Genomic DNA, 6,824 nt, shown 5'->3' with positions numbered 1-6,824 from the left:
GCTACCACCATGTTTGCAAGCAGACCCTTGAGCACTTAAGCAAATTTAATCGCTAAAATGGAAATTAAGCAGACGTAAATGATTTGGTCAATAAAAATAGTATTCACAACAGATGGAATGATCAAATGAAGCAAAAAATGATTGAGACAGTGATGCCCATGGACGTCCAAGAAATGTTTATAATAAAGACGACGACTTTCTGATTTAGTACAAGAAAATTAGCGTAAAATTTACTGAAAGGTTGAAAAAATTGCAACAGAATAGATAAAAATATGAGAAAATCGTAATTTCATCGTAATATGTCATATTTATGAATAAATTTGCAACTTCTTACTAGATCGCCACGAAGGTTTTTAATACTTAGTAACCAATGAATGTATTACTTTATAAAATAATGCTAATATTTTATAAAAGTGGCCGCCATCTTGGATTTAAAATGGTCACCATGTAAAAAATATATTTATCTATATCTCCGCTTCTAAACCAGTTGAAATTATAATTCTAATGTCCAAAAATATGTTTTCATGGTAAGAAATACTATCATACAATTTTTGACTCCGTCAGATTGTCATAAATAGGTCATTTAGGGTCATTTAAGGTCATTCAAGGTCATTACATGTAAAATATTGTATGGTATCTTAATAATGGAGGCCAAAGTGTCGTGTTTTACATCAGAAACATACTCAACCTCTTGGAATTAAGTTTTTTGATAGGAACTACAGTATTTTATTCAATGTCATTTTGGCGGCCATCTTGGATTTCAAGATGGCTACCATACATAACCTACAGGTATATTTTTTTTAATATTTCAGCTTGTAAAACATTTCAAATTAGAATCCTGATGCCTAAAATTATGATAGATCGCTGAATAAAATGTAAAATATTTAAGATTTTATATTTAGTACCGGTACTGTACATTCTCAAATGTTATGTAAATCTTATATATCCTAAAATTACGTTATATTCATCCACCGAAGTAGAAAGGTTAACTTAATAATTTTGATATGTTTTTAATGATAGTCCTATTATCCAATCCAATCAGAACATTTGTAAAGCGCCTTTCTTTGCAGATACGAAGCGCTGCACCCCACATATTTAGGCACCTCACAACATTATTATTACAGTCTAATATGACCACAACATAAGGAAGTCCTCTCCATTAACTTCTAACCTACTATACTTTGCGTATATATTTTCTAGAAGTCCACTCGTTAAATTAGTATATAGGCCTATAGTATAGAGAATTTTGTCAATCTCAGATATCCAAATTTTAGAAAATTACGTTTTATGCATGCACCGACATGAGAACTTTAACCTAATAACTTTGATATGTAGGCCTATATGTTTTATGTTGTTTGTTGAATAGACTTATTTAATAATAATATTACAGTCTAATATGACCACAACATAAGGAAGTCCACTCTGTAAATGTTTATCATAATATTGTACAGAGAATTTCGATTGTTTATCAATATCATCATGTTAGATCCAAATCACGGTTTATGCAAGCATCGACGAGGAAAGATTAAACATAATAATTTCGATATGTACATGTTTTATATTATGTGTGTTGATTGGTGTTAGTTAATAATATTACAGTTTAATGGCTTAATGTTAATACTATGACAGTTTAATAGTTTACAATAATATTACAGTTTAATGGCCCCGAAACCCGACGTGAGGCCTTTGGCGGCCCCCTAGCCCCAATTATCAGTGCACACGCTTCGCTCGCAACCTGACCATAATGTACGGTATTATTTATTTAATAAAATAATATTTAATTTGTATACAATACAATTTTATCACTGAGAGAACAAATAATGATGTCAAAATATTGTATATGCATGGAGGCTTCATGATCAAAAGTTCTTGCCAGGATTTGGTATGTTGGCCCCTGGCGCGGCTGGGCTGCTGGGCCGCGGCTTGGTGCCTGAAATCGTAATTAGGCCGTGAAGTAAAAAGTTTGCGGAACGCTGTTTATAATGCCATGCAATAGAAAGTTACCATTTACCTATTCGCTATACTGTAATACTACTCCACAAACTCATTAGGTCTAGCTATTTTAAGTTACTGTGCGGTAGCCTACATTGATTTTACATGTTGATATATCATTCGAGATCCAGCAACCTGAAGATAATGCAAAGAAGAAATATATCTTATAGATCTCTGGCAGTATACTCACGTGCAATATTAGTGCTATATCAAAATGGTGACGTTGGATTCAGATAGAATATCTAACCTCAGCCCCACCATGGTTAAATGTTTATATCCAATTATCACCTTCACCTAAAATGGACGTCATAACGACGTCTGATGAAATAGTTAAGATATCATATGGTATTTAACATAAAATGACCTTGAATGACCTTAACTGACCTATATATTATCCTAATAACCATCTATATATTTATATATAGATGGTCATATGTATATCTTCTTGACCACAAAAACATAGTGTTAAATATCAGAATTCTAATTTGAAGTGATTTTAAAAGCTAAGATATTAATAAATATAGTTTTTGCACGGCAGCCATTTTGAAATTAAAGATGGCTGCCAAAATTAGCCTGAATTAAGTACTGTAGTTTCTAGTAAAAATGAATTTGAAGAGCTTATTAGAGCTAATTGAAGAGGTAATTATTAAGATGCCATACAATATTTGACCCGCAATGACCTGGAATGACCTTAAATTAATGACCTTAAATGAAGAATCTGGTCAGATTATTTAGTTAATGACCTTAAGTTTTACCTTAAATGAAATGCTAGTATTCCTTGGCCATTTAGACACTATAATCATAATTCCATGTTAGAAGAGGAAATAATACCGTGGATAATAAGGTTTTATAAGGTGGCCATTTTGAAATCTAAGATGGCTGCCATAATGACCTCCGATAAAATGGTTTCTGTGAAAAATTGAATTCTATGACCATAGGAAGCATGTAAAAAGTTGGTGTTTTGTCCAAAACGTCCATATAGCACCATAGCTGCTTGGCGTATTATGCATACACCACTATATACTAAATACTATATACTAAATATGTCGTCGTATTTGTGGCAGCCATCTTGAAATTAATGATACCCAAATCAAATAAGTGTATCTGTATGCATCAGAAAAACGTTAGGACTTAATATAAATATATTTTAGACAAAAAAATATGCTGAAATATGTTGAAAAGATCAAGTTTTTTTTCCAATTTTTGGTTAAAATTAGCCATTTGGCGGCCATTTTGAAAAAAAACCCACTTCCCCTATCTAGATTTTTCTAGATTTTTAATGTTCATACAGGGACCTTAAGAAAATGCACTGTGCAAACAAAAATTCTGTTTTTCAACCCTAAGATATATTTTTCTTGTACTAATTGCAGTGTGATTAGCAATGCATGAAGAATATTGCTCAACATAGGGTTACACAGTAAAGGATAATTATGTAATAAATGAATTAATGCCTTTATACATGAAAATTATGGTAGCTATTTGTGTGGTCCTCTGGAATACCTTGTGTAGTACACAAAAATAATGAAAAACAACCCGATATTGTAAGGAAGCTGGATTTTTATAGGATTCTGGTGATATTTTCCATTCTTCAAAACAGAATAGGATTAATATAAGGGAGCATTTTTAATTACATTCCCAAAAGTGAGTCAGCGCACCACCCTAAAATATGTTATTTTGGGTTTAAAAAGTCAACAGCAGTTATTACATTCATGTTTTGTAAATTAACCAAATTTATTTAGGGTACTGAAGCTGCTGTTAAGCTGTTCTTTAATTTTGGCCGCCATTTTAAAAAGCGCCCTCAATTGCCTCTCGAAATCTTCACAGTAATAACTTTAGCTAATTATACTTTACTCCTATCATTACATATTCAAAAGTTGGTCAAACCTACCTCTTCTGTGCTTATTTTACCCATATATATGTAGTTTATTGGATTTTGGCAGCCATTTTGAAAAAAGTGCCCTCACGCGAAAGTTCTCAGGTTACGCCCCTTTTACCTCGCATATTCTGATTCCCCATAAAAAACTGGTCTAGAAAAACCATATGAGAATTTCTACCTCTCTAAGTGGCACCTATCTCAATTATAGCCTGGTCTATTATATTTTCAACCAACTAAAACTTCCTTATACTCTTTTTATATTATAATTTTAGTATTCATGCAGACACTGAGATCCAGGGTAGTCAGTTTTGAAGAAGCTAAGCCTAGTTTCTGCAAACCAAATATTTTTAAATATAAAGGAAATGGACAAAATATCAGCAATGAAACTTTGGTATGCATAAGATAGATAGCCAATGTATTATCTAGCAAAGGATTATACTGTATGTTTAAATCAATGCCATTTAAAATACTAGAGTGTTTACTCCATAGCCTACCGTACGCCTTGTCCCTGAATACCAAATAATAAAGAAAAAACCAAAAATGTTGACTTCCTGTGAACTTTTAACTTTTTATCCCAAAATTGTAATCACCTCTTCCTTAGGCCACTATTATATCTCCATTAGGTTTAATGATTCTTCATTCATTTTTTTCTTTGCATAATCCTTATCCAATGTGATTTTTCAAATTTTACGACCTCCAATGTTGACCTTTTCATCATTTCTAACACAAAGATCTCAACAAGTCATATTAGATGGAGATTTCATACTCCATAAAGGGTACATCTGGTACAGTGGCGGCGCTAGTAGGGGGCAGCAGAGGCTTAACTCCCACCTCCCCTGGACAGGTCAAGCTCCCTCCCCCATTGAACAGAGCTCGTCGGGCAAAATATATAAAAAATAGGCCCACGCCAAGCCAACAAATGTCTGTCACAATCAGAGAGTGTCATTTCTGGCCATCCAGGGGTTCCCAGGCCCGTATCCAGGGGGTTTTTTTATGGTTCGGAAGAACCCCCCTTTTGTAGCAAACCCCCTCTTTTCTGGTGAAACCCCCTCTTTAAATTTCCCAAATAAGTCCTCCAACACAACTAATGCACTGCAGACCAACACAGACACAGACATTTTCAAACATATCTGCTTTTATAGCATTATTTAGACCCATAAAGCACAACAATCCTCTTGCTTTGGGGGTTTCGCCGACCCCACCGGGGCTTCGACTGTGGACCTCACGCCCAGAAACCCCCCCCCCCCTTGGAAGAACCTGACACCCCCCCCCCTTGGAAAAACCTGGCTACAGGACTGGGTTCCTATTCTTTAAAAAAAATCTCATTTGGGAGGGGGAACACCCTCTCAAACCCTTCCCCCAGCTCGGGCCTACCAGCTCAAGTCCCCCTGCCGGACAGCTCATCCCTTCCCGCACCCCCACAAAATATATCCTAGAGCCGCCACTGATCTAGTGTCCCACAAGGTACTGTGCCTGGTCCGTTGCTGTTTTTACTGTACCTGCACGATAGATCAAATCTGTCTTGTAACAGATGACATACATTTTCTACAGAAAAATAAACAGCATCAGTTATACTCAGGATCTTTAAAAAGATATTGATCACCTAATGTGCATGGGGAAAACGATGGCAGATGAAGTTCAACAAGGCCAAATGCTACGCTGTGCACATTATCCACGGCAATCCAATCAAGTTACCAGATGGGAGATTCAGTGTTAGAAACCTTATCTGATCATACATACTCATTAATTTAATTCTATTCCTAAATATGTATGATCAGAAACCTTATCTGATCATACATACTCAGGAATAGAATTAAATTAATGAATCTTTGAGAACCATATTCAAAAGGTTACATCAAAAGCCAACAAAATTCTTGGCCTGTTAAGAAGAATCATATACCGTAGCTGTTCAAAACTGTAAAGGCCAGAGTATATTAAACTTTTGTAAGACCTCGTCTAGGATACTGCTGTTCTGTCTGGGACTCATACCAAAAGCCATGTATTTAAAGCCAAATTAAAAAGTATCCAAAGGCGCAAGACTCGTTTTAAACAAGAACACCAAAAGAAGAAAATGACCAAAAGAGCATTAATTGTTCAGTCTGATCTGAAAACCCTTCGTCGTTACTCTATCTATTAATCCAGGCTGCTTCACACTATTTCCCACATTTTCACTGAACACGCTTTTCCCCCAATGTTGCAGCATGATATAATTTTGTATGGAGAAACACCTCCGCTTGATTTAGTGAGATTTAATACCATGTGATTAACTATCTGTCAATGTTATTACCATTTTACGTAATGACATTGACAGGGCTACATATAGGACTATATAAATAAAGTGAACCAATGTTTTATATTAAGATTTAAATGTCAAATGTTCGATATTCAGTTTCTTCTTCTCCTTCTCTACAAGATATGTAGTGGGGTGCCTGCTCCTGAGCCGATTAATGCAGCAACACTTTTTAAGCAGTTGGACCATACTTGGGAACAAAAGAATTGTATCTGGAAAGGTGTAATAATATAGATAAACAATTTTTTTTAAATGTTTAATTTAGCTATATATGTAATGATATTAGACCTAAGACAGGCGAAAAACTGTTAATACATATTTAGTCTTTTTGAAATTAAACTATTTAAACTTGCTTAATTTGATAATATCATAAATAACTAATTAGTTATTCTAACATTTTTCAATTGTTAAATTGTTATATTTTTAACAAGTAAATTTTTTAAATGTTATATTCAGCGTTTTTAATGTTAAATGCCTATATATACAGTTCACCCAATTCGAGACCCCTTTAAATCGAGACCATTTAATTTCAAAGCATACCTACTGATCACCTGTCTCTTAGCACCTCTCTAATTATGAAACGCCTCAAATTCAGTTGTGGCGCCGGCAGAGGCAGGAGATTCCCGACCTCCGTCGGACAGGCCTGCAACCCCCGTCGCCCGTCGC

Source organism: Anneissia japonica, unplaced genomic scaffold, assembly GCF_011630105.1.
Source record: "Anneissia japonica isolate Jap-2015-1 unplaced genomic scaffold, ASM1163010v1 scaffold652_len952628_cov199, whole genome shotgun sequence".
Taxonomy (NCBI): domain Eukaryota; kingdom Metazoa; phylum Echinodermata; class Crinoidea; order Comatulida; family Comatulidae; genus Anneissia; species Anneissia japonica.
Note: the sequence above shows the minus strand (reverse complement) of the source record.